This window comes from Somniosus microcephalus, chromosome 7 (genome assembly GCF_052327205.1).
Source record: "Somniosus microcephalus isolate GS21.2 chromosome 7, FLI_Smic_1.0, whole genome shotgun sequence".
In the NCBI taxonomy this organism is placed as follows: Eukaryota; Metazoa; Chordata; class Chondrichthyes; order Squaliformes; family Somniosidae; genus Somniosus; species Somniosus microcephalus.
Window position 1 is genome coordinate 237227802 of NC_140993.1, and position 25362 is coordinate 237253163.

Here is a 25362-nt window from a genome sequence, read left to right on the forward strand (position 1 = left end):
GTAGTAAGTGGAAGGAGGTATAGGAGGGGAGAAGTCTGGTATAGACTTTATTAATATTTTGTAAATCCGTAGCTAGCTATGTAGAGAAGCAACACTTCCAATTTTCAGATTCAAGGCACCAACTGGATCTCTGCTCCTGGTTCATCAGATCTGCTTATGCTTAGCTTAAATGGTCAAGTTACCACTTTTATAGCCTCACCTCCATGGAGCACTAAGTTATACATCACCAGAAATGATATTAGCATTTACTGTTGGTGTATTTGCAACAGTGCAAAAGCAATGTAAATTAAATGTAACCCAGCCTAAAAACTACCTTTAAAATTGTTAAGACACTTATCTTAAATGGCACAGACTGAACACTGCAAACTTAGTCAAATTACTACTTTATTAAATGTTATTGTACACAACATGACCAATATAGTTACAAAAGTAAAAATTCCAAAGCAATAATCAGAAAAAAATTCTGAAATGTGATCAAACCGTACATTAACAGAGTGGTCTTGTCCATGGTCGAGATGGAAAAAGGGGAATAAAAGCAATTCAGATGAAGCTCCTTTGTTATAGCTGGTCACCATTAATATTATAAGATTGTGTCCGCAGATTCTCCTTCCAGGACAGCAAAGGAAGAATGTGTGGCTTGCAGTCTAAAAAAATAAAAATGTATTCATAAGAATGAGTTTAATATGCAAAAATGCACAGTGCTAGCTGTATTACTAGCTCAAACCCATTTTCACATTCATTCCAATTTCCTACTACTGTGCAAAAACAACAGGGGTAATTTTCTGACTTTACACTTGGGCAAATTCAGGCATGCACCACACAAATGAGCATTTAAATGGATGGGCAGGTGGCAAGGTTCCTAATGCAGAACTACGTTGAAAAATTACACCATAAACTTCCAATTTTTATGTTCAGCTGGGGTGTAGTTCAAACTTACAGACTGCATTAAGGGTAAGTGGAAAGGACAAGCTACATAAATTCATATGCAAATTCTATGGCACTAAAAAATAAGGAGAACTTGCATTTATTTCATATCATCGCAACATACTTCACAGCCAATGAAACACTTTTTTTTGGAGATCAGTTATGTAGGTAAATGTGGCAGTCACTTTGCATACAGCAAGGTGCCATAAACAAATGAGATAAATTGCCAAATAATATCTCGGTGGTGCTGGTTATTGAAGGATAAATGTTAGCCAGATCTCTCATTCTCGCTTTGAATCGTGCCATGAGATTTACAGCGACTTGAACAGGCAGACAGGGCTTCAGTTTAACATCTCATCCGAGGGGGAAACACTTCAGACAATGCAGCACTGAAGCGCAAGCCTAGATTATGGGCTCAAGTCCTGAAAGTGGTACTTGAAGCCAGAACCTCCTGACTCAGAGGCAAGGGTATTACCATGTAGCCAAGCGGACGACTACATATACAGTATGCAAATTATGACTTTTAAAAAAATGTGTTTATGGGATGTGGGCGTCGCTGGCAAGGCCAACATTTATTGTCCATCCCATTGAGCAAGCCAATGGTCATTAAAATGTTGTGGCTGTCAAAGATTTACACCCGAAACATCAACTAATTTATTCTCTCCACCACATGTTGACTGACACGAGTGTTTCCAGCATTTTCTGTTACTGCCTCAAGAAAACTGGTTTCCAGACATCACTGTGTCAGCACAAGCTCACTTTTAAGCTTCAAATTATTTCACACTACTCTGATTAGTAGCCAAGTTGGGCAAAAACCTCACAAAAATACAAATGAAGGAGGATGGTTGTACATCTCTTTGGAACGAACACTAAAGATTGAGGTGGTTAAGCAGTGGCAGAATTTGGGTCATTTAATACTACAAACGGAGTGAGCCATGGCTCAGTGGTAGAATTCCTGCCTGCGTCAGTAGATTCGAGCCTCACTTCATGCAGCCCTGGAAGTGTAGATGAGATTCTCTGAATACTGAGTTGACATCCAGTGGCATACTCGCGTTTAATGGGAATGGAATGGCTACCCCCACCCCGTCCCAATCATGTCGAGCCCTTCCCCCTGGTTAGGTTAATGACCTGGCCACATAAAAGGGGTCATCAGAACTGATGAAAGGTCATTGACCTGAAACGTCAACTCTGTTTCTCTCTCCACAGATGCTGCCTAACCTGCTGAGTATTTCCAGCATTTTCTGTCTTCCTTATGGAAACAACCCAAAGCACGATATGCTGGATGTAAAAGCAGTGGAAGAAATGGGGTGTCACTATACACAGGAGAGAAAGAGAGCTCTACAAACAGAATTCATCAATCAATCAGTTAGCATTCTCTGGCATCCTTTCAGGCTGCTGGAAATCATTACAATTAAATTGGAATGTCTATCCAATTTTAAAAGTCTAGTATTTTTGAATCTTAAATTCTGATGGGTTTGAGATTAATAGTGAGGCTTCTGTTCAAGCCTTTGGGAACAGTTTTTCAAATTGTGGCAAGATCTTTGTTTAAATTCTTTTAAGTTTAATAAAGTACTCCAACCTTAGTGGTAAAATGAATTTTGCTTTCTTTAGATAAACCTGAATTCCCATTAAACATACAGCTAACTTGCCAAAGTAACCTATGCTTAGATCTGTGTTTTTCGAAATTTGCTGCAGGCAATATCCTGTTTGCAAGCTTTGCACAACGCCTGCTTAATCATTCATTCAACACACCCAAAGTGAACAGACTTCCAAATTATTATGTCAATGAATTCTTGTGCTGACCACTACAAACTGGATAATCACAGTAAATGCACAGAATTCCAGATTTCATCAGGAGTGACTGATGCCATTTGCTGCATCATAATGTTATCCTTGGGGAAAGTTTCTGTAGTAGAACAGAATGGATTCACAGTATTATTGTGAGCCACCTGCTTGTCTCACTTAGAATAATTAGTTATGTCGATCCAAATACAGCAGTAGTCTGACAATCAGTCACATGAAACAAATTAAATCTCAAAAAGGTACATACCTGAAATGACATAAGTTGGCACTCTCCCATTTTTATGCCTGCACATCAACTAGCTCTGGTGGCATTGGTGCTTTAGGATGCTTGTTCTCAAAGTGCTGTTTAAATGTTTTGGGATCTGGCATCTGGGTGTAATACAGACACAGAAGTTATGATACATGATCAAATACAGCTAGATCAAAAATCAACATAATAGTTATAACTAAAGTCGAGACCTGTACAATATGGATCAACAGCTACAAGAATTTTTTTAATTTTTTTTTAATTAAAACAACACTTTTATAACGTTCCTATTTTCTCAGTTTACTTTCATGCTGCTGATTTTTCAGTTACTTTACATTTAAAAGAACAAAGGCTACAGTAGACTCCCAAGGGTCCTGGCCAACATTCCTCCCTCAATCAACACCAATTAAGATCAATTATGTTTAACTGCAAAATGGTCACGGCACTTCAGAGTAATTCATGTATATGCAATGCTTTACAACACTTCTCTATACAAATTGGTTTTGCTGAAGCAGTTTCAGATGATTTTTTAAAATGAGTTCCTATTCGAAACAGATTATACCTGCTAAGTGAAACTCATTTTAAGAAAGTCCCACCATTCCTTGTTCTCAATCTTTCTATCACTGATTAATTAGGCAGGACCAATAGTTATGGTTGTTTCATCCACTAGGGAAACTACCAAGAATACAATTACTAAGAAGCCTGATTAAGTATATGGCATGCCAATTTGTGGCTTCAATATAGAAGCAATCAGGATTCCCTAATATACTGTAAATCCTACAGGCTGAGAGAGCAAATCTCATCTCACTGATCTTTAATTTTCTTGTTTAGTAGCAGCAATATTGTACAACTAACCAGCTCTTCCAGTTTGAAAGATCTATTTTCTGCCAAGGGTTGTCCTCAAACACACAAGTCCTGCACTGAATCCAAGGCAGTGGTTTCATTAATTTTCTGAGTTTTTATTTTACTCCCTTCAAAGTTTTTTTGAGAAATAAGAGATTTATAAACACACTTTAAAAGAATGTTCCTGTGGCAACATTGTGATCTTTGAAAGCTAAAGGACAGTCAACACAGAAAGGAATCAAGCGCTTTCAACAAGATAAAGTTAATAGAAACAATTGGGCTGGGCTCTGTATAACAGCCCAACAAGCACATTCTATTAATATAACTTTTTGGTGTATGTACAATTATATTCCAATAAAAACTAAAACTTGGGCTGCTGTGTAAAGAAAGACAACAACATTTTATATTGAACATCAACTAGTGAAAGAAGTCTAACTTACAAAACAGATTTGTGCATGAATTGTCTACATTCTAGACCGAAAAGGCAGAATCTGCCATTCCTTCCATTAACAATGAGTGATTTACATCACTGTTGTCATACGTCATTAGGTCCTAAATTAGGATGAAGAGCTGCTCAGAAGAATGCTTGGTCCCCAGCTCCCTTTACCCTACAGACAGAGCAAGTGTAGACAAGAGCTGCTTTTGCAGCAGTCTTCTGATCATGTCCCTTTTTTTTTCTGTTCAGCCTGCTTCTTTGCATTCCGCTGCTGGGATTGAAGCTTCTGATGTCCACGGGCCATACCTAGGTAGACAACAAAATAATCAATGCTATAGTATTAGTTAGCCACACAGAGAGCTTATAGTCCAGGTATGTCGCACCTTGTAAGCCATGACTGGGCAACTAAGGAACAAGTTAGAAACTCACATTCTGTGGGCTTTTTATGCGTAAAAATTTTAAAATTGTCGTTTGAACTTAATTGCTTATCCATAATCATTTCTAGAATGTAAAGCAACTGATGAGTAGGAAAAGCATTCAACAACAAGCTATTTCCATCAAGCGCATCCTATGGAACCACTTCCATTAGAAAGAACTTGAAGAATTTGCTCCATTTATATTGCAGTTGATGCAATTATTGGGAAAGAGTATTTGTGGAATACTAGTTTCACCATCAAGCAATTTAATAATGTATTCTGAAATCAAAAAGTGAAAGTACAGCTCAATATCAAAATCAAAACAGGATAGATATTAAAATTCAAGACAGCATATCGTAAGTACATGCATTATTGGTATAAGTTAGCTAAACATCACTGGTTATGTGGGAGAAGTAATAAATCCAGCCTAGACAGACAAGTAGCAGTTATGTTAGCTATGATGATTCCGTGCAATTAATTTCAGCAGTTTCAGTTCTGAAAGGCAATACGTCTCACCACAAAATTGCCCATAATTCAATACACATCAGCAATTAAACAAGCTACAAAAGTGGCAGATTATGAGAAGTGAAAACACCATACTGGTTATTTTTGGGATATGCTTTTTGTATAGACTAATGCACAATGGTACTTTATTGAGACAGAGCAGAAAGCTTTAATCTATATTCAGTGATTGCACCACTTGATCTGCCAGTACTTTATGCAGTACTGGCATCGTCATTTTGGCAAGCACAAAGTTTAAGGCAAAACTTGAAAATTGCTGAGACAAAATTGAAGTGTTGTAATGAATTAAAATTGATGATAGTCTAGGCCTACAACTGTCCTCCAAACTCTGTTCCTCCAATTCCAGCCTCTTGTGCACCCACTCCTGTCAATCTACCATTAGCAGCCATGCCCTCAACTGCCTAGGCCCTCTCCTCTGAAATTCCCTCCTGAACCAGTGTCTCCACCTCCTTAACCAAGCTTTTGCTCACCACTCCTGATTTTCCTTTGATTCCATGCCAGTTTCTTTGCATCTCTGAAATGTCTAGGGCACTTTCCTATGTTAAAGGTTCTAAATAAATGCAAGTTGTTGTGATACAGCAATATTTCTTTCAGGCTCTGTACTTGTACTACCATATTTTGCAAAGTTACAATCCCCAGAATTGTTCAGCAGAAGTTGAAGAGGTTTTTGTCTATTCCTGGAAAGCAACCTATTACTGTACAACCAGAGCAACTGATTCACAGTGACCAAGTCAAATTTCATTATTATTGCATGGAATTCTAGAATTTTTAAATCAGCGTTTTGGGATCAAATTCCATCTTCCTCTCCCCCCCCCCCCCCACCCTTCAACATATCAGTGGCCTCAATTATAATAAATCAGCAATTTCACCATCATCTGTAGTAATGCCTTTTTGCTTGATCATCGAAGCAAATATCACACAAAAGTCAACTACAACAGAAACATTTTTATATCTGCCCCCCACCCCAACTTTTTCCCCTCCTAAAGGCACTGACTGTTGGGATACAGTCCACAGGTGACAATCACCTTCCAATAGCTCACCTATGCAGCCATTAGCTGCATGTTCTGGGCATTAAGTCAACTGCAAATTTGGCTGCGCCCACCTGTCCTTTCTTGAGCTCCAGCAAGGGTGGATGCGTACCAATGAACCGCAGAAATCTTAGCTGATTTCTTCCTCTCGTGCCCACAAGCACCAAGGTGAATTATAGCATGATCCTTTCTGAAATCAGCTAACTCAGGAATGGAAAGGGGGGTGGGGTGGAGAGAAAGAGATGGAGAAGGCATTTCGTCTAGAGAACATTTATCAGGGTGAAGCAATTTCAGTTGATAAAGAATATGCAACACATTACATAAGAAATAGGAGTAGAAATAGGTCAATTGGCCCCTCGAGCCTGCTCCGCCATTCAATAAGATCATGGCTGATGATCTACCTCATCTCCACTTTCCGGAACTATCCCCATATCCCTTGATACCCTTAATATTCAAAAATCTATCAATCCCTGCCTTGAATATACTCAATGACTGAGCCTCCACAGCCCTCTGGGGTAGAGAATTCCAAAGATTCACCACCCGCCTAGTGATGAAATTTCTCCTCATCTCAATCCTAAATGGCCGGCCCCTTATTCTGAGACTGTGACCCCTGGTTCTAGACTCCCCAGCCAGGGGAAACATCCTCCCTGCACCTACCCTGTCAAGCCCTGTAAGAATTTTGTATGTTTCAATGAGATCACCTCTCATTCTACTAAACTTTAGAGAATATAGGCCTAAGTTTACTCAATCTCTCCTCATAGACCAATCCCCCTATCACAGGAATCAGTTTGGTGAACCTTCATTGCACTCCCTCTATGGCAAGTACATCCTTCCTTAGGTAACGAGACCAAAACTGTATACAATACTCCAGGGCCCTATATAATTGCAGTAAGACATCTTTACTCTTATACTCAAATCCTCTTGTAATAAAGGCCAACATACCATTCGCTTTCCTAATTGCTTGCTGTACCTGCATGTTAACTTTCAGTGATTCATGTACAAGGACACCCAGGTGCCTCTGAACACCAACATTTCCCAATCTCTCACTATTTAAAGACTCTGCTTTTCTATTTTTCCTACTAAAAGTGGTTAACTTCACATTTCTCCACATTATATTCAATTTACCATGTTCTTGCCCACTCACTTAGCCTGTATATATCCCCTTGAAGCCTCTTTGCATCCAATCTTTTCCGAGAGCTGACACATGACCATGTAGTCTAATACAATTGAATACCCTCTGTTTATTTGCTGATAAAACACATGCTTAGGAGCAACCAGATGGAAATAAATGAGACAAAAGCTGTTTTCTTGACCCGTGGTCTGGCGATTCTGGTTTCATCTACCTTAGTCCCTCCTATTCCAGGGAGCCCTAAATTGTTTCCTCCTGCCCCCACCCCTTCAAACAGAAGCCATTTGTATTACGCTGACTAAACATTAGTTTCAGCGTGTACATGTTTCAGTTTTCATTAGTGCATGCATATAACCTGGAACATTTAAACCTTCCGCTTAACGTTCACAACTGACTGGAGCGGAATCCAGATATTTAGATGCTAACAATCTGCCAAATACAAAGTTTTAAATAAAGACCCATGTTCTTATCCCATCCACATCCCTTTGTCTCAGTTCCCTAAGTAGCAGTAGGTAACAAGGTAGATAAAATGCATTTTTAAAGTGATAACTACATAAATGTCAAAAAGGATTGTAAACAGAATAAGTTTATGAACAAACAAGTTGCAAAGCAAGAGGGAATAAAGAGACAAGGAAGAAAAAAAAGACTTGCATTTATATAGCACCTTTCATGACCACCGGATGTCCCAAAACGCTTTACAGCCAATGAAGTACTTTTTGAAGTGTAGTCACTGTTGCAATGTAGGAAATGCAGCAGCAACTTTGCGCACAGCAAGCTTCCAAAACAGCAATGTGATAAAGACCTGATAATCGGTTTGTGATGTTGTTCAAGGGATAAATATTGGCTAGGACACCGCAGATAATTTCCCTGCTCCTCTTCGAAGTAGTGCCATAGGATCTTTTACATCTATCCAAGAGGCAGATGGGGTCTCGGTTTAACGTTTCATCTGACAGTGCAGCACTCCCTCAGTACTGCACTGGAGTGTCAGCCTAGAATTTTGTGCTCAAGTCTCTGGAGTGGGACTTGAAACCACAACCTTCTGACTCAGAGGCGAGGGTGCACCAACTGAGCCACAACTGACACTGGTAGACAGGAGAGTTAGGAAAAAAGTCAGAAATACAGTTACAAGGAAAGAGTGGAGGTATAGTGAAGAGGGAGGTAAATCAGAAGATAAAGAGCCAGTATAGGAAGAGAATTTTTATTTTTGTCCATGAGAAACACCACTTTGAAAGAGCCAGCGCAGACTCGATGAGCTGAATGGCCTCCTATGCTCGACTCGCATCTTTCTCCAGTTTCTCTCCGAAATCCCCGCATGCCCTCCCCACGCTTATTTTGTCCATGAGACCCACTTCCTGCTGTAAAATTTCCACTAAACTGCTGAGCACCCATGTTAGCTGATCTTATTAAAGGTTCTCTCTCCTCCAAATCTGCTATCATCACCCTTCTCAAAAAAAAACAACTCTGGACCCCTCCGTCCCATCTCCAACCTCCCTTTCCCAAGTCCCAAATCCATGCCCATCTTTCTCAGAACTCCATGTTTGAATCCCTCCAATCAGGTTTCTGTCCCTGCCACAGTACCGAAACTGCTCTTAAATTCACAAATGACATCCTACGTGACTGTGACAAAGGTAAATTATCCCTCCTCGTCCTTCTCAACCTGTCTGCAGCCTTTGATATGGTTGACCACTCCATCTTCCTCCAACGCCTCTCTACCATCATCCAGCTGGGTGGGACTGCACTCGCCTGGTTCCATTATTATCGATCTAATCGTAGCCAGAGAATCACCTGCAACGGTTTCTCTTCCTGCTTCCGCCTCGTTACATCTGGCGTCCCCCAATGATCTATCCTGCCCCCCCCCCTCCTATTTCTCATCCACATGCTGCCCTCGGCAACATCATCTAAAAACAGAGTCAGTTTCCACATGTACGCTGACGACACCAAGCTCTACCGAATCACCACTTCTCTCGACCCCTCCACTGTCTCTAAATTGTCAGACTGCTTGTCAGACATCCAGTACTGGATGATGAGCAGAAATTTCCTCCAACTAAATATTGGGGAGACTGAAGCCATTGTCTTCGGTCCCTGCCACAAGCTCCGTTCCCTAACTACCGACTTCATCACTCTCCCCAGCATCTGTCTGCGGCTGAACCAGGCTGTTCGCAACCTTGGTGTCAGATCTGACCCCGAAATGAGCTTCTGACCACATATCCGCACCATAACCAAGACCACCTATTTCTACCTCCATAACATAGCCCGACTCTGCCCATGCCTCAGCTCATCTACTGCTGAAACCCGCATCCATGCCTTTGTTACCTGTAGACTTGACTATTCCAATGCACTCCTGGCTTGCCTCCAACGTTCTACCCTAAGTAAACTTGGTCATCTAAAACTCAGCTGCCCGTGTCCTAACTCGCCCCAATTCCTGTTCACCCATCAACCCTGTGCTCGCTGCCCTACATTGGCTCCTGGTTCAGCAACGCCTTGATTTTAAAATTCTCATCCTTCTTTTCAAATTCGTATCTCTAATCTCCTCCAGCCCCACAACCAACAACCCCCCCCCCCCCCCAAATAAGATAACTGCACCCCTCTAATTCTGGCCTCTTAAGCATCCCTGATTTTAATCGCTCAACCATTGGTGGCCATACATTCAACTGCCAAGGCCCTAAGCTCTGGAATTCCCTCCCTAAATCTCTCCGCCTCTCTTTCCTCCTTTAAGATGCTCCTTAAAACCTACCTCTTCAAAAAAAGCTTTATGGTCATCTACCCTAATTTCTCCTCATGTGGCTCAGTGTCAAATTTTGTTTTATAACTCTCCTGTGAAGCACTTTGGGACATTTTACTACGTTAAAGGCGCTATATAAATACAAGTTGTTGTACTATTCTATGATTACGGCGGAGCATCTCGGACAGCAACTTCCAGACTTTTACGTTTAACCACGCATCTGCTCTCGCCTGATGTCGGTGTGATTTGCGGTGAACATCATTAGCCTCAATGTTTTGACAGTAAATTCTGGCCTATTATAATAGACTGGAGGGTGGAAAGTTTGTCAATTACTGCTACGACTGAAACGCTCAGTTAAATGTTGTTCATACACGAGAAGTAAGGGATTTTGAGAGAGTCAACTTCAAGTGATAGTTTCTAGCAACTGGGAATAATGCAGGAATCTTGAGTTCAGACATTATAAATTGCATGAAATGGGAGCTATTAATAATCCTGTGAATGACAAGGAGATTATAGCCTTGAAGTTGAGTTCATCAAGCAATAAGCTACTAATTACTGTAAAACAGCTGCTGCACATTACTGGAGTTCATACATGTGCTATTTAAAAGGTCGAGTGCCAATACGGGAATTATGCAATAGTATGCATACTTAAAACCTTTGCATAGCAACTATATATAACATAGTCCCTCAATTTTCATTTCCATTAACTTAAAATAGAGATAAACATTAATAAACTCTCCAACCTAAATGGGGTCATGCAATTGGACTGAGTTCTGAACACTGGCCTCTATACCACAGCACCAATGACATTAACCATTTAAGCAAGATTTAGGTGTCCAAGTGCAGGAAACGCAGAGTTAGCATGCAAGTACAGCAAGCAATTAGAAAGGCAAATGGCATGTTGGTCTTTATTGCAATGTGGTGGAGTACAAAAGTAAGGAAGTCTTACTACAATTGTCCAGGACCTTGGTGAGACCACACCTGGTGCAGAGTTTTAGTCTCCTTATACGAGGAAGGACATACATGCCTTGGAGGCGGTGCAACGAAGATTCACTTGATGGATACCCTGTTATCCCAGGAATCAATGAGGAGAGATTGAGTGAATTGGGCCTATATTCTCTGGAGTTTAGAAGAATGAGGTGATCTTATTGAAACATACAAGATTCTGAGGGGGATTGACAGGGTAAATGCTGAGATTTTGTTTCCCCTGGCTGGACAGTCTAAAACTAGGGGACATAGTCTCAAGATAAAGGGTCGGCCATTTAAGGCTGAGATGAGGAGGAATTTCTTCACTCAGAGGGTTGTGTATCTTTGGAATTCTCTATTACAAAGGGCTGTGGATGCTGAATCGTTGAGTATATTCAAAGCTGAGATAGATAGATTTTTGGACTCCAGGGGAATCAAGGGATAGGGAGATCAAGCAGGGAAAGTGGTGTTGAGGTTGAAGATCAGCCATGATCTTATTGAATGGCGGAGCAGGCTCGAGGGGCCGTATGGCCTACTCCTGCTCCTAATTCTTATGTTCACCCAATCACACTTCTGCTGAATACCAAAATACTGATCATCACCTGACATGGCAGCAAGAAGGGAACATGTGCCATGTGTTCCTGCTTCTGATTATTCAGCGACACCTGCTGAAAAGTGCAAGTGTGGGACAGAAATGCCTTGCCTGCAATTTCTTCCTAGAGAATAGTGTGCCAACATTCCTGTCAGGTTTTCCGCTTCTGCACCTCAGTTTGTGATTTTCCACCCATTCAATGGGCAGAAAATCTCAGGCCGTGGAGTACAGAAGCAGAAAATCCCAGCCTCGTTGTCTAGATTCACACATGAAGAATAGCTACTTGGGTGATGTCCTGGAAGGCGAGAAGCACCCAGAAGTCAATACCTTTGGGAAAATAAAAATATTGCCAAAAGATAAAAATCAAGTCAGCTATTATAAACAAAGGCATTCTGGAGTAACAGAAGGGCTAGCGGAGCCAGAACAGTTGAACACAACTCAGTTGCTTATTTTTAGTAATTCAAGCTTCCTAATATGGGCCCTCTGTACAGTACAATAGGAGAGAATTGTGCAAGTTATGTTAAGTACAGAAAAAAAACTTCTCTGAACTTTCTTGAACTGCATTTAGTTGCAGAATCACGGGAAGGAAGCTAATGGGTGGTTAAGAAGAATGGACAAGATAGACCAATGATCTTCTCTCATCCAAAACTTTACTATGTATCCTCTGATAATTAAAGTTGTATGAATTAAATTTGGATGAGTACAATACAGTTCCTAGTTGCAAGTCTACAGTGTGGAATTACCATGTGTGCCAAATTATACACACGCTCAAAGAAACTACATATATGGCTGATGTGAAAATGTTAGAGAAAGGAGTGCTCTTCGGAAGTTGAGTGTTATGGCACATTGTTGGGCAGTGCAAACATTTGAAGTAGAGTATGATACAGGACAATGGGATTAGCTTTAGCAAAGAACCAGCAATAGACACAATGGGGCAAATGTCCTCATTTGTGCCTTGAACTATGTTTGGGTAAAGCAAGCACTCCGCATGTAGCTATCCTATTACCTGGTTCAGTGTTCAAAGAAAAATAAATGCCAGTGGAAAAGTTTAATCCCTAGTGTTGATACCTTCACGTTGATGCACAGACATTCATATCTTCCAGCAGACAACAGACATCTGTGAATTTACACTAGTTGAGGAGATGTCAAACGGTTCCAGTGACAAACCCCATGACGCACAAGTATATGACATTACAACAGAAAATGCTGGACACTCAGCAGGTCAGGTAGCATCCGTGGAGAGAAAAACAGAGTTAACGTTTCAGGTCTGAGACCCTTCATCAGAACTTTTTGCTATTGTATATGACATTACATGTATCATTTAAAAGCTAGAGTCTATAGAATAATCCCCAAATTAATATTTTAAATGAGACATCCACTGTCTAGTTACTTCACTCACAATTTCAAAGAGCAATACAAATGAATTAAATTAGCTAGTTTAAAACTTTTAGCTAGGGACTGCCTGGGCACAGTCATTTTGTGCATCATTCCCATCCATATCACATGAAGGAGACATCTACACAAAAATGTCTACTTCTAGAGAACAGAGCTATCAGCCAACATCAAACACACATCTGTTCTTTCATTTAGGACAAGGTGACAATTCTAAGTAGGTACTACCCCCAAACAAAGTGTCCATATTAGAAATATGAACCACATTCTACTTGAACAAATTAGATCACCAAGCAGCAAAATTTTAACTAAAAAAAAAGGAAGCACACTTTTGAAATTACTGCATCTTTTGGCAAAATTACAAAATGCTGCATTTCTGTGACATATTCCAAAACCGAGACAGCCTTCCCAGGATCCTAACAGATCCTAAAATGTGTTTTTAGGATGTGGGCAACACCAGCAAGGCCACATTTTTTGCCAATATCCCTGGTTGCCCTGAGAAGATAGCAGTAGGCCACCTTTTTGAGTGAAGGCTGTTAGAACTGGCTTGCTAGGCAACTTCAGAGGGAGTCAAGAGTCAACCACAATGTGGGACTGGAAGCATGGGCTGGCCAGAATAGGCAAAGGGTTTCAACTTCCCTTATATAGACACTGGTGAACCAGAAGGGACTTTTTTTTTACAACAATCTACCATCACACATTAACAGATGTATCGAATCCCATCATTTGCTATGCTACAGTTTAAACTCAGGAGTTCAGTACCATTAACATTGCAAAGGCGCTGTCTTCACTAGACATCTGCCTTGTAAGAGGAGGCTAGCACCGGAAGCACGCTCGTTTCTCTTGCACAGTATTACGCAGATCAGCAAATAAAGTTGCCGTCAGAATGCATTTCGTAGGTTACACTTTATAAACAAAAAAAATTTCGCAAGTTGCGTAACCTTGCAGGAGAGCATGTTCTGAAATTATGCACGTACTAGAAGAGCAAAACCTACGGTTTATTTGGACGCCAATAATTGTTTTTAAATCGCCTTCAAAGACAGATCGAGCCCGTGCTTCAACACTATACAGCACAATCCAACATTTATCCCAGTTTAAACTCGAGGAGCTCCATGAACTCAGCGAAAATCCTGCACCATGACGCAGAAACACACTACCTACACTATATGGGGGTCTCTCCTTCCCACTCCCCTTGCAAAAAAAGTATATTCTGTCCTCACAAACTTAAAACAATAATGAATTGGCTTTTTTTGTAAAAAAGTGATTTTTTTTTTTTAACCCGCTGTACATCAACTCACCAAGTTAGCTGCCAGCGATCTCATTCACACTCGATTCGGGCGTGTTAGCGCGGCGCGCGCACACTGTCTGCGAGCCGAGCGGTGCAGGCTGCTGCACAGCCCCGTCCCGCCCAAGGCCTCAGCCGGCTCCAGGCCAACCGCAAGACCTTCCACACCAGCAGCGCTCGCGGCGCCGCCTCCTCCGTTCAAACCCACCAATCGCCGCCTTCGTAGCTGACGTCATCCTGGTTTGACCGCCGACAGGACACGCGAGGGGGAAACGGGGCTTCTCCTTGCATCCATTGAAGAGAATTCCTTGGGGTAGCAGCCGCAATAAGATGGAAGGAGACGAAGGTATATTGGGAGTTTAAGTAACGAATAGCGACTTAGGTTTTTTTTTTGCGTCTCCCTTTTGGGGAGACTAGTGCGCAGTGTTGTACAACAATAACTTGCATTTATATACCGCCTTTAACGTAGTAAAACGTTCCAAGGCGCTTCACAGGACTGTTATAGACAACAATTTGACATCGAGTCCCATGAGATATGAGGACAGATAACCAAAAGCTAGGTCAAAGAGCTGGGTTTTTAAGGAGCATCTTAAAGGAGGAGAGAAAGAAAGACGTGCATTTCTATGGCGCCTTTCCACAACCACCGGACATCTCAAAGCGTTTTACAGCTAATGGCCTAGAAATTCGGGTCGGGGGCTTCCCGCGGGTGCAAGCCCCCGACCTGCACTTACCTAGCGCGCCGGCCGTTGAGCTGTGGGCCTGCGTGGGATTCCGACCCTGGGCCTCCTCCAACTGCCGGCGCGCAGTGCTTGCGTATCCCAGGGGCGCAGTTAGTTCGATGTGTCCCCTGGGATCATGTGGGCCATGGAGAGCCAATGGTAGCAGGGAATGCTTCATAAGTTTGACAGGAAGACCTGTCAAACTTATAAATACTATATGCCCCAAAACATCACTAAATCTTCAAATACATTTTTAAAAATCACATTTTTAAATAAATATAAATTACATGAAATAACTATTTTAAACAATTTAAATTTTTGAAAAAAGTAATTTTATTTTCTAACGGGGCTAAAAATAAACTTACCTTTCTTTAAAGTATTTAAAAATAATAAACCTGTGGGGAAAAAATGTTTTAATTTTAATTAATTCACCACTTACCTTGTAAAAAGCAGGCCTTGCGACTGCTTTTTACATGTCTAACTTCTGGAGACTTACCCTCCTGGGGAAACCTGCAAAATAAAACGTAAGTTCGATGCGCATGCGCAGCCTCTCCTGCGCACGCGTTCGACCTCTGAACCCCTTCTTTCAGGGGAACGGAAGTGCTGGTTTCCCGCGCATGCGCAGTGCATGCAGGAAACCGGCACTTCCATTGGGCTTACGGGTGAGTACCCCGTGCGTACTCACCTGTGGAGACCCAAATTTCCGGGCCAATGAAGTACTTTTGAAGTGGAGTCACTGTTGTGGGCAATGCGGCAGCCAATTTGCACACAGCAAGCTCCCACAAATAGCAATGTGATAATAACCAGACAAACTGTTTTTGTTGTGTTGATTGAGCGATAAATATTGGACAGGACACCGGGGATAACTCCCCTGCTCTTCTTCAAAATAGTGCCATGGGATCTTTTACGTCCACCCGAGAGAGCAGACGGGGCTACATACGGTTTAACGTCTTATCCAAGAGACAGCACCTCCAACAGTGCAGCTGCAGTGTCAGCCTAGATTTTTGTGCTCAACTCCTCAGGGTGGGACTTGAACCCACAACCTTCTGACTCACAGGCGAGAGTGTTACCCACTGAGCCACAGCTGACAATATAGAGAGAGAAGTAGAGAGGGTTTAGGGAGGGGATTCCAGAGGTTAGGGCCTCGGCAGCTGAAGGCAGAGCCACCAGTGGTTAAGCGATTATAATCAGGGATGCACAAGATGTACCATCTAACTGATAGGTGAACATTACATAGAATTTACAGTACAGAAACAGGCCATTCGGCCTAACAGGTCTATGCTGTTGTTTATGCTCCACACGAGCCTCCTCCCACCTTGCTTCATCTAACCCGATCAACATATCCTTCTAATATAAAAACAGTTAATGCTGGAAATGCTCAGCAGGTCAGGCAGTATATGTGGAGAGAGAAACAGAGTTAATATTTCAGGTCGATGACCTTTCATCAGAACAGATGAAATCGACCTGAAACATTAACTCTGTTTCTCTCTCCACAGCTGCTGCCTGCCTGTTGAGTATTTCCAGCATTTTCTGTTTGTATTTCAGATTTCCAGCATCTGCAGTATTTTGCTTTTATATTAACATATCATTCTATTCCTTTTCTCCCTCGTGCTCATCTAGCTTCTCCTTAAATGCATCTATGCTATTTGCCTCAACCACACCATGTGGTACAGTGTTCCACATTCTCACTACTCTTGAGTAAAGACATTTCTGCTCAATTCCTTATTGGATTTATTAGTGACTCTTATACTTATGGCCCCTAGTTTAGGAATCCCCCATAAATGGAAATAATGAAAAATGAATGAAGATGGGTGTTTCCTTTTTATAGGTTGATATTTACTGTTTACAGGAAACTTCGCAATATCCGGGACCGCGTGATGCCGATCTATGAAAACTTCCGGACAGACCAGCGCTAATGTTGAAGGATACGGAGGTTTTCATCTCCGTATCTGACAACAAACATTGTTGCTTAGCAACAGCTTGTAAACACTCGGCCCGTACCTTGGAAGCGTCTCTGAAGCTGTTGCTAAGCTACAGAGACGCTTTCCAGAGCCTGACTGTTAAAAAAAAAAAAAAAATGCTAGGAGAAGAAAAAAAACCTAACCAAAACGGCTGCTGATTTCTGCCGTTAGATCGAGGTTTCCGGACATACAACCTCCAGATAAACCAAAGTTTCCTGTATATGACTATTAGATCAAGCCTCGGTGGTTTCCCTTTGACACTTCATGTAATGTAATGTGTAAGTTACTTTAGTATGCACTTTTACATAATATGTAAAATACTTGGCTCTCAGGCTGTGTTGTATTGAAACAGAAACATAGAAGATAGGAGCAGGAGTGGGCCATTCGGCCCCTTGAGCCTGTTCTGCCATTTAATGAGATCATGGCTGATCATCCAAATTCAGTACCCTGTCCCTGCTTTCTCCCCATATTCCTTGATCCCTTTAGCCTTAAGAAATATATCTAACTCCTTCCTGAATATATTTAATGAATTGGCCTCAACTGCCTTGTGTGGTAGAGAATTCCACAGGTTCACCACTCTCTGGGTGAAGAAATTCCTCCTCATCTCAGTCCTAAATGGCTTACCCCTTATCCTTAGACTGTGACCCCTGGTTCTGGACTCCCCCGCCATCAGGAACATCCTTCCTGCATCTAGTCTGTCTAATCCTGTTAGAATTTTATAAATTTCAATGAGATCCCCTCTCATTCTTCTAAATTCTAGCGAATATAAGCCTAATCGACCCAATCTCTCCTTATACGTAATTCCTGCCATCCCAGGTATCAGTCTGGTGAATCTTTGCTGCACTCTCTCCATGGCAAGGACATCCTTCCTCAGATAAGGCGACCAAAACTGCACATAATACTCAAGGTGTGGTCTCACCTGAAGGGATAATTACAGTCCTAGCCCTTTTGGGCTACCCCAGATCAGGCGTATTCCCCAGACGTTCACCTTCAACTTAAGTTAGAGATAGCCAAATTCTATAATACGCTTAAATGGGTCTCAAGGTTCAGGCTATCTCTCCCTAAAGGAAAGGAACGACTAAAGATGTTACCGTCCTCCAGATAGTATACTTTTAATAAGTTGAACTAGACTGTAACCTTCCAGATATTATGAGGGTCTGGAATAACCCCCAGAATTCTGCAACTCCTTACAAAAGAGTGTACAGAATTTGTGGGTTCGCGAGTATACAGAATTACTCTTTGAGACAATTCTAAAAATATATCGTTTTATTTAAGAGCCGACTTTCAGTTAACATCTGTTGAATCAGTCGCAACATTAACAATTCAAAATACAATTAGCTTACATTTCTTATTTCTCAGAGATCCTTATTCTCAAATCTTTACTTCGTTACATTTCTTATTTTTTACTTATTTCTAAATCCAGAACATCCACCAAAATCAATCTGACTTCCCGAGACTCATAGTTAAAGACTTACAGAGATGCCTCTGGAAAGTTGAGAAACGCCCTACCCATTCAGCGTGTTCTGACTTCTGTTAAAAAAGGTCTTATTTTTATACCCTTTTGGCATTGGTTTCTTCTTTGATGTTCTCTGCTGATGTCAGCTAATTGTCTTATTCATTCTCTCTGTTTGAATGCTTTCTTTCTTACTATCAATTCAACTATTGCATGCATAATTATTTCTCTACCTTTTAGGTGTTTCAAAAACCATCATAAAAACAATGACAGCTATGGTTTTTGTTTGATGTCATTCTTATCGAAGATTCTTAATATTGGCTTAACTGCTTTTTAGCAGACATTGAGGGAGAAATTCAGTATCGCCCCGTTTGGGGCGTAAGTGTTGGCCGGGCGCGAAATTTTGCGCCCGGTGCAAATTATCGCCACCTACTGGTAAATTGGCCTGCTTCGCCCCAGGAGGTGCTTGGAGCGCTAAAACAGGCGCTGCACGACTGTCTTAAGGCGCTAAGCCGGAGAAGCGAGGCGCTACCTCCGAGGGCGGGCGCAGCGCAGGTGCGGCCAGTTAGCAATTGCACGCAGACACGCTGGCACCGGCCGGTCAGCTCTTAAAGGGGAGGTTCGATCTTGGATTGCAGCCACACCCTGCGCATCAGAGCCCTGATTCTCGGCCTGGACAGACCTGCTGCCACATTCTTATGCCTAGGACCATGGAGAGGGCCAGGGAGCAAGCGCAGTGGTTCAGCGAGGGGGCCTTGCAGGTTCTGGTTGGCGCGGTGGAGCGCAGGCGACCTATCCTGTTCCCGGACAGTGGCAGGAGGCCGCTGCCCAACGACTATCGCAAAGCTTGGAGGGAGGTGGCTCAAGAGTGACCTCCAGCGGCATGGTGGCTAGGACCCCTGTGCAATGCAGGAAGAAGTTCAACGACCTCACTCGGGTCGTCAGGGTGAGTACCCTTTTCAGAATCCTCTTCATCCCTGCATGTCGACCTCACTTTATGGCCAAAGGGTCCTGAAAGCCCCAATGCCCAGCCCTCATCCAACACCTATGGCCCTTTCAGGAAACTCACACGCACATTCAGCAGTTTACACACTGTAAGGGCTATTCCACCATGGGAGGCAGTGCAGCCAAGATCAGGGCTTCACACTGTAAGGGCTATTCCACCATGGGAGGCAGTGCAGCCAAGATCAGGGCTTCACACTGTACTCAGAGCCCGTCCTTTCTCTTGCAGGGCAAGCTGGCGCATAACAGGAGGCAGCAACAAAGACCGGGGGAGGCCGGCCTCACCTTCAAGCCCTCACCGATCTGGAGCAGCGAGTCCAGCGGATTATGGCAGGCCGGATGATTGGCCCCATCGCCACTGGAGATGCCGACCCCGTTCTGGACAGCAATGGTAAGGTCATCACCTTTTTGACCTCTCTCCTTCCACTTGTGCCTCACACCAGCATCCTTTGCCACTATCGAACCAATACAGTACATTGCAGCACTCATGCCTCCCTCGCTGCCACCCTGTCCTCACTCTAAAGCCACTCTTGTACCTCCCTGCTTTCAGATGCTGATTCGCCAGGTGAGGAGGCGGGCCCTCAAGCTGCCACTGTGAGTGACTCTGAAGGCGTCAACGAGGAGGCAGCCGGACCATCGGTGCCACCCTCAGCCGAGGTAGCCCATAGCCATAATGGGGATACGTCTTCCCTGGAGGGGAGCAGGGGGGAATGGTCTGAGGAGGGTGAAGCTCCGGGGCCCAGCGGGCTGCAGTAACGTGGGGGTGGGGGGTAGGGAAGCTCGGCGGCCTTCTCCCCGGAGGGAGAGTCTGGCCTCGAGTCCTGCTACAGTGAGCGCAGAAGAGGTGCAGCTCCTCGCTGAAATGAGCGCCCAGGTGGAGCACAGGCACACTGAGCTCATGGCTGCAGTGGCAAGGATGCCCGAATCCATTGAGTCACTGGCAAGGAGTGTCCAGGACTTCGGCGCAGCACAGGCAAGGAGTGTCCAGGACGTCGGCGCAGCACAGGCAAGGAGTCTCCAGGACTTCGGCGCAGCACAGGCAAGGAGTCTCCAGGACTTCAGCGCAGCACAAGCGGCTGCCACGCAAGTGCTTAGTGCTGCAATGCAGTCAGTGGCTGGTCTCATGCAGACGCAGATTGAGGCCACACGAGCACTGACTGCTGCCACCCTCGCTGGATCGGGCACGAATCGCCGGGGCCCTCGCCACGCCGCAGCAGGCCAGCAGTCTGTGCTTCAGCAGATTGCTCCGCATGCTGCAGTGCTGCCCCGTGGGAGTGCCAGTGTGTCGTCCGAACAGGGAGTTGCTGTCCTCTGTCAGGATGAAAGCATTCCTGCTGCCAACACTGTCACTTCTCCACTGCAGCTGCCACCACCTGTAGGACGGACTGCTGCCGCCCATGCAGAGTTGGAGCAGTCAGCAGCCGGGCCCTCCAGGCCCAGAGCTGGTCCAGGCCGTCCCTCAAGGGCATCTGCAGTCTCAGTTTCTAACACTCAGTAGCCTTCCCCCAGCCTTGCTGCAGCCACTGGGGTCCCATTGCGGAGGAGCTGCAGGGTGGGAAGGGGCGATCCTCGCAAGCGAAGCAGATCACCCTCGAAGGGCAAAAAGTAGGAGGTGTGGCAAAATGCTGTTAAATGTTTTATTGAAGGCCGAGGATCATGGTCATTTTTTGGTTACTGTTTTGTTCATTGTCTCCAGGTTGTGAGAGCCAGTTATGTGACTGACTGCTTTTTTGGGGGTTTCTCTCTATTACTTTGTCATGCGGGAAGGGCACACAGTTTGTTAAATAAAGAAGTGTCTTTATTCAGAATGTGCATGTTTGCTCTTTGAACTAATTGTTGCCTTGACCGGCTTAGGGGTTGCGGCACGGTTCCATTCATGTTCTTTGAATGGCAGAAGCCATTCCCTCAGAGGGGGCCTAGAACTGACTTGCTATAAGCCGCTGACGGATGGCCCTTGCACTTTGTGCCTCCCTCCCGTCTTGGTGCTGCTGCTCCTCCTCCTCCTCCTCCTCTGCTGGTGCTCCAATATCTGGTGGCATTGGCTGAGTCCTGAGGATTGCCAGGTTATGCAGCATGCAGCACACAACAACGAAATGGGAGACTCACTCAGGTGAGTACTGAAGGGCTCCTCCGGAATGGTCCAGACAGTGGAACCGTTGCTTGAGCACGCCAATTGTGTGCTCAATGATGTTCCTGGTCGCTTGATGGCTCTCATTGTATCATTCTTCAGCAGGGGTGCTGGGCGAACGGAGCGGGGTCATCAGCCAGGTGCACAGAGGATAGCCCTTGTCTCCGAGAAGCCAGCCTCCTAGGTGAGCCGGGGCCTCGAAAAGGTCTGCCACAGAAGTCTGGCGCAGGATGAAGGCGTCGTGGCTGCTGTCTGGAAAGCGGGCATTGACAGCGACTATCAGCTGTCTGTGGTCACAGACCAACTGGACATTCAACGAATGGCACCCCTTCCGGTTGCGGTAATCCTCGGCATTCTCTTGCGGCAAAACCACATGCGTGCAGTCAATGGCGCCCTGGACCATGGGGAAGCCTGCTATTCTTGCAAATCCTATTGTGCGCTCTTGCTGCTTGTCCGGGGTCATGGGGAAGGAGATGTACTGACGTCTCCTTTTAAAGAGGGCATTCGTGACTTGACGGATGCAGCAATGCACCGCGAACTGGGAGATATTGGCAATGTCCCCAGTAGCGGATTGAAAGGAGCCGGTGGCATAGAAGTTGAGAGCCACTGTGACCTTCACTGCCACCGACAGAGATGTCCTGCTCCTCAGTTGAGGCTGCAGATCTGGCTGAAACAGGTGGCAGAGCTCAGTGACCACCTCCTTGCTGAATCGCAGCCTCCGAAAACACTGCTCCTCAGGCATATTGAGGTATGAGAACTGTTGGCGGAAAATCCTGGGACGGTAAGGTCTCGTGTGCCGACGCCTGTTGGCCCTCCTCCGTCTGGCCATGATTGGCACTCTCTCTCTCTGCGTCTCTGTGCCCTCTCAATGTAATGGAGAAGCCCAACGTTCCCACCCATTGCAGCCCCTATAGTATGTGGCCACTCAAGGTTATGCCGGTGATAAAGCAAACCAACTACAAAGTTCTGGTCAGAAGCCAAAAGTACCTCTGCGAGCCCTTACTCAATGCAGAAAGCTCTCACAGAAGGAGTAGTCCAAAAATGGCTACCACAAAGAAGCCAGGAAGAGCCCCCTTTAAATAGCACCCAGCCCCACAGCGACTGGGAGCAACAGGCGGAAAGGAGGGGGGCGCCACTGAATTTCCGGTTCGGGGCGCCCCAATGGCGTTGCACCATGAAATGATGTCAGGATCTGCGTGCGCAGCTGAGCAGGCGTTGCGGTTTAGCGCTGCCGCTAAATGTCCGCTCAATTTCGCGAGAGGCGCAGGTCCCCATTTAGCGCCCTCTTAAGGCGCTAACGGGTGGCGCAACCAACTGAATTTCTCCCCCGTTGTGTCTTTCCTTATTCTCCAAGTTCAATACAAACACAATGCAATTGCTTGCTGTATCTATTGAAGTCATAGCTTCAAAGTCTTTTTGTTGGTATGGTTTTTACTATGTCTAAATTAAAGACACTTCAACTGAATGTTTCATGCATTTCTAGCTATCTCAATTGGTTGCATATTTAATCTTACGGTTCCTGTTTTCCAAATTTAACATAAAACTATTTGACCAGCAGTTGTTTCTTTTACTTGATGTCATGTTTTCAAAGGCACATGCCTCTTTTAATGTTTGTGTTTCTATTTCACGTGTTAGCTTTTGACACTTTAAACTGGGCATTTTCATTGTGTCCGTTCCAAACTCTAGACTCTTCGGAAGCAAGTCTTTGCTTTTCAATAGGGTCTTAGTTTCTTGGTCAATATCCCTTTCTCATTTCAAAGCTTGTTTACAACTTTGTTATCAACTGATCTTCTCTCAAAAGCCTGTATTTCTGTTTACAGCCTTGCCTGCTGAGACTTGTGTCTTTTAAACCCAGTATGTCTTTTATTAATAACTAGCTGGAGTGCCCGGCGGTGCCGAGGCTTTTTCGAGGGCATGTTGTTGTTGGAAGAGAGAGAGAGAGCGCGACTGGGGGGGAAGAGAGAGAGCGACTGGGGGGAAGAGAGAGAGCGACTGGGGGGGAAGAGAGAGAGCGGGTGGGGGAAGAGAGCGGGGGGAAGGGAGGGCGGGGGGGAAAGGGAGGGGGGGAAGGGAGGGGGGAAGGGGCAGGGGGGCGGGAAGGGGAAGGGGGGGCGGCGGGGGGGGAAGGGGGGGCGGCGGGGGGGGAAGGGGGGGGCGGGAAGGAGAAGGGGGGCGGAAGGGGGGGGCCCAGGCCGAGAGCCCCGCTCTCCAAGCCCCGCCCTCTGAGCCCCGCCCCCCCCCCCCCCCCGGCTGAGAGCCCCGCTCTCCGAGCCCTGCCCCCCTCCCCGGCCGAGCCCGATTGCGGCTCTGAGAGACGGTTGGGCCCAGCCCCCCCCCCCCCCCGCCGAGCGCGGAACAGAGACACCGCGTCTCACCTGCTCCTGCTGCGCGCGCACCCTGACCCTCATGGCTGACACCGTTGCCCTGGGTAACGTGACACGGCGGTGGGTGGGGGGGGTTGGGGGGGAGGTGAGGAGCTTAGCAGAAGCGCAATCACCTAGCTCGGGCCTGGCTGGGCAAGAAAGGCGCAGGCTTTGAGGCCTAAGAAAAAAACGGGGAAAGGTAGGAAAAAGAATGTTCAGGTTAGGTTTACAAATGAGTGATTTTTTTAAAAACAATTTAATAAATTCAATTTTATTTTGGTGGAAATGTATATTTGAAAAGAAAGACGCAGAAAGCAGGAAAAAGAATGGAAGCAAGATGGCGGCGACTCACCTCGGTTCAGAACGATAAGGCCCGCCCACACACGCACCGATTGGTCGACCGTCAGGTCACCAAAGCGTAGGATTGGTCAATCGTCCCGTCACTCGACCATAGGAGGGCCCGGCCGCACGCGGCAGCAAGCCGCCATACGATTGGTCGACCTTGAGGTCACTCTGTCGCTAATGAGCGGATAATGAGATGCTAATGAGCGGAATGTTGAAGGTTTTTGGGATACCGCGGGCGCGATTTTAGCCCGGCCGAAACGTAAATACACTTAAAACCGTCTCGGAAGCGTAAGCTTTCTTTGGAGGTAACGCGCGCGTAGGTACGCCCTGTAACTTTCGAGCGCATAGCCCGCCAGACGCACACGCGATGACAGACAGATAGACAGAATGACAGACAGAATGACAGACAGAATGACAGACAGAATGACAGATCGACCGATTTATATATATAGATATTAGAAATCTGTTCATGGTATCGTGTATTGCTCGGAATCATGACTATTCCTTCACACACCAAGGCCCTGTACTCAAATCCTCTCGCTATGAAGGCCAACATGCCATTTGCCTTCTTAACCGCCTGCTGCACCTGCATGCTTACCTTCAGCGACTGGTGCACAAGGACACCCAGATCTCGTTGCACTTCCTCTTTTCCCAATCTATTGCCGTTCACATAATAATCTGTCTTCCTGTTTTTGCCACCGAAGTGGATAACCTCGCATTTATCCACATTATACTGCATATGCCATGCATCTGATTACCCAACCTGTCCAAATCATACTGGAGTTTCTCTGCATCCTCCTCACAGCACACACGTCCACCCAGCTTTGAGTCGTCTGCAAACTTGGAGATAGTGCATCTAGTTCCCTCGTCTGGATCATTTATATATATATATATATATATATATATATTGTGAATAGCTGGGGTCCTAGCACCGATCCCTGCGGTACCCCACTGGTCACTGCCTGCCACTCTGAAAAAGACCCGTTTATTCCAACTTTTTGCTTCCTGTCTGCCAACCAATTCTCTATCCAAGACAGTACCTTACCCCCAATCCCGTGTGCTTTAACTTTGCACACTAATCTCTTA

At 44.8% G+C, this 25362-nt stretch overlaps 1 long non-coding RNA gene across 2 annotated transcripts; it reads right to left on the reverse strand.

Moving 5' to 3' along the window:
• Positions 1–366: 366 nt before the first annotated feature.
• Positions 367–15134, reverse strand: LOC147115164 (uncharacterized). Of its 2 annotated transcripts, none has more exons than XR_015079070.1 (4): positions 15037–15134; positions 4258–4559; positions 2975–3096; positions 367–644 (listed from the first exon to the last, which is right to left on the reverse strand). It is a non-coding gene; the product is annotated as an uncharacterized LOC147115164 (long non-coding RNA). The 2 variants fall into 2 exon arrangements; XR_015079069.1 differs by lacking the exon at positions 15037–15134 and adding an exon at positions 14319–14483.
• Positions 15135–25362: the final 10228 nt, after the last annotated feature.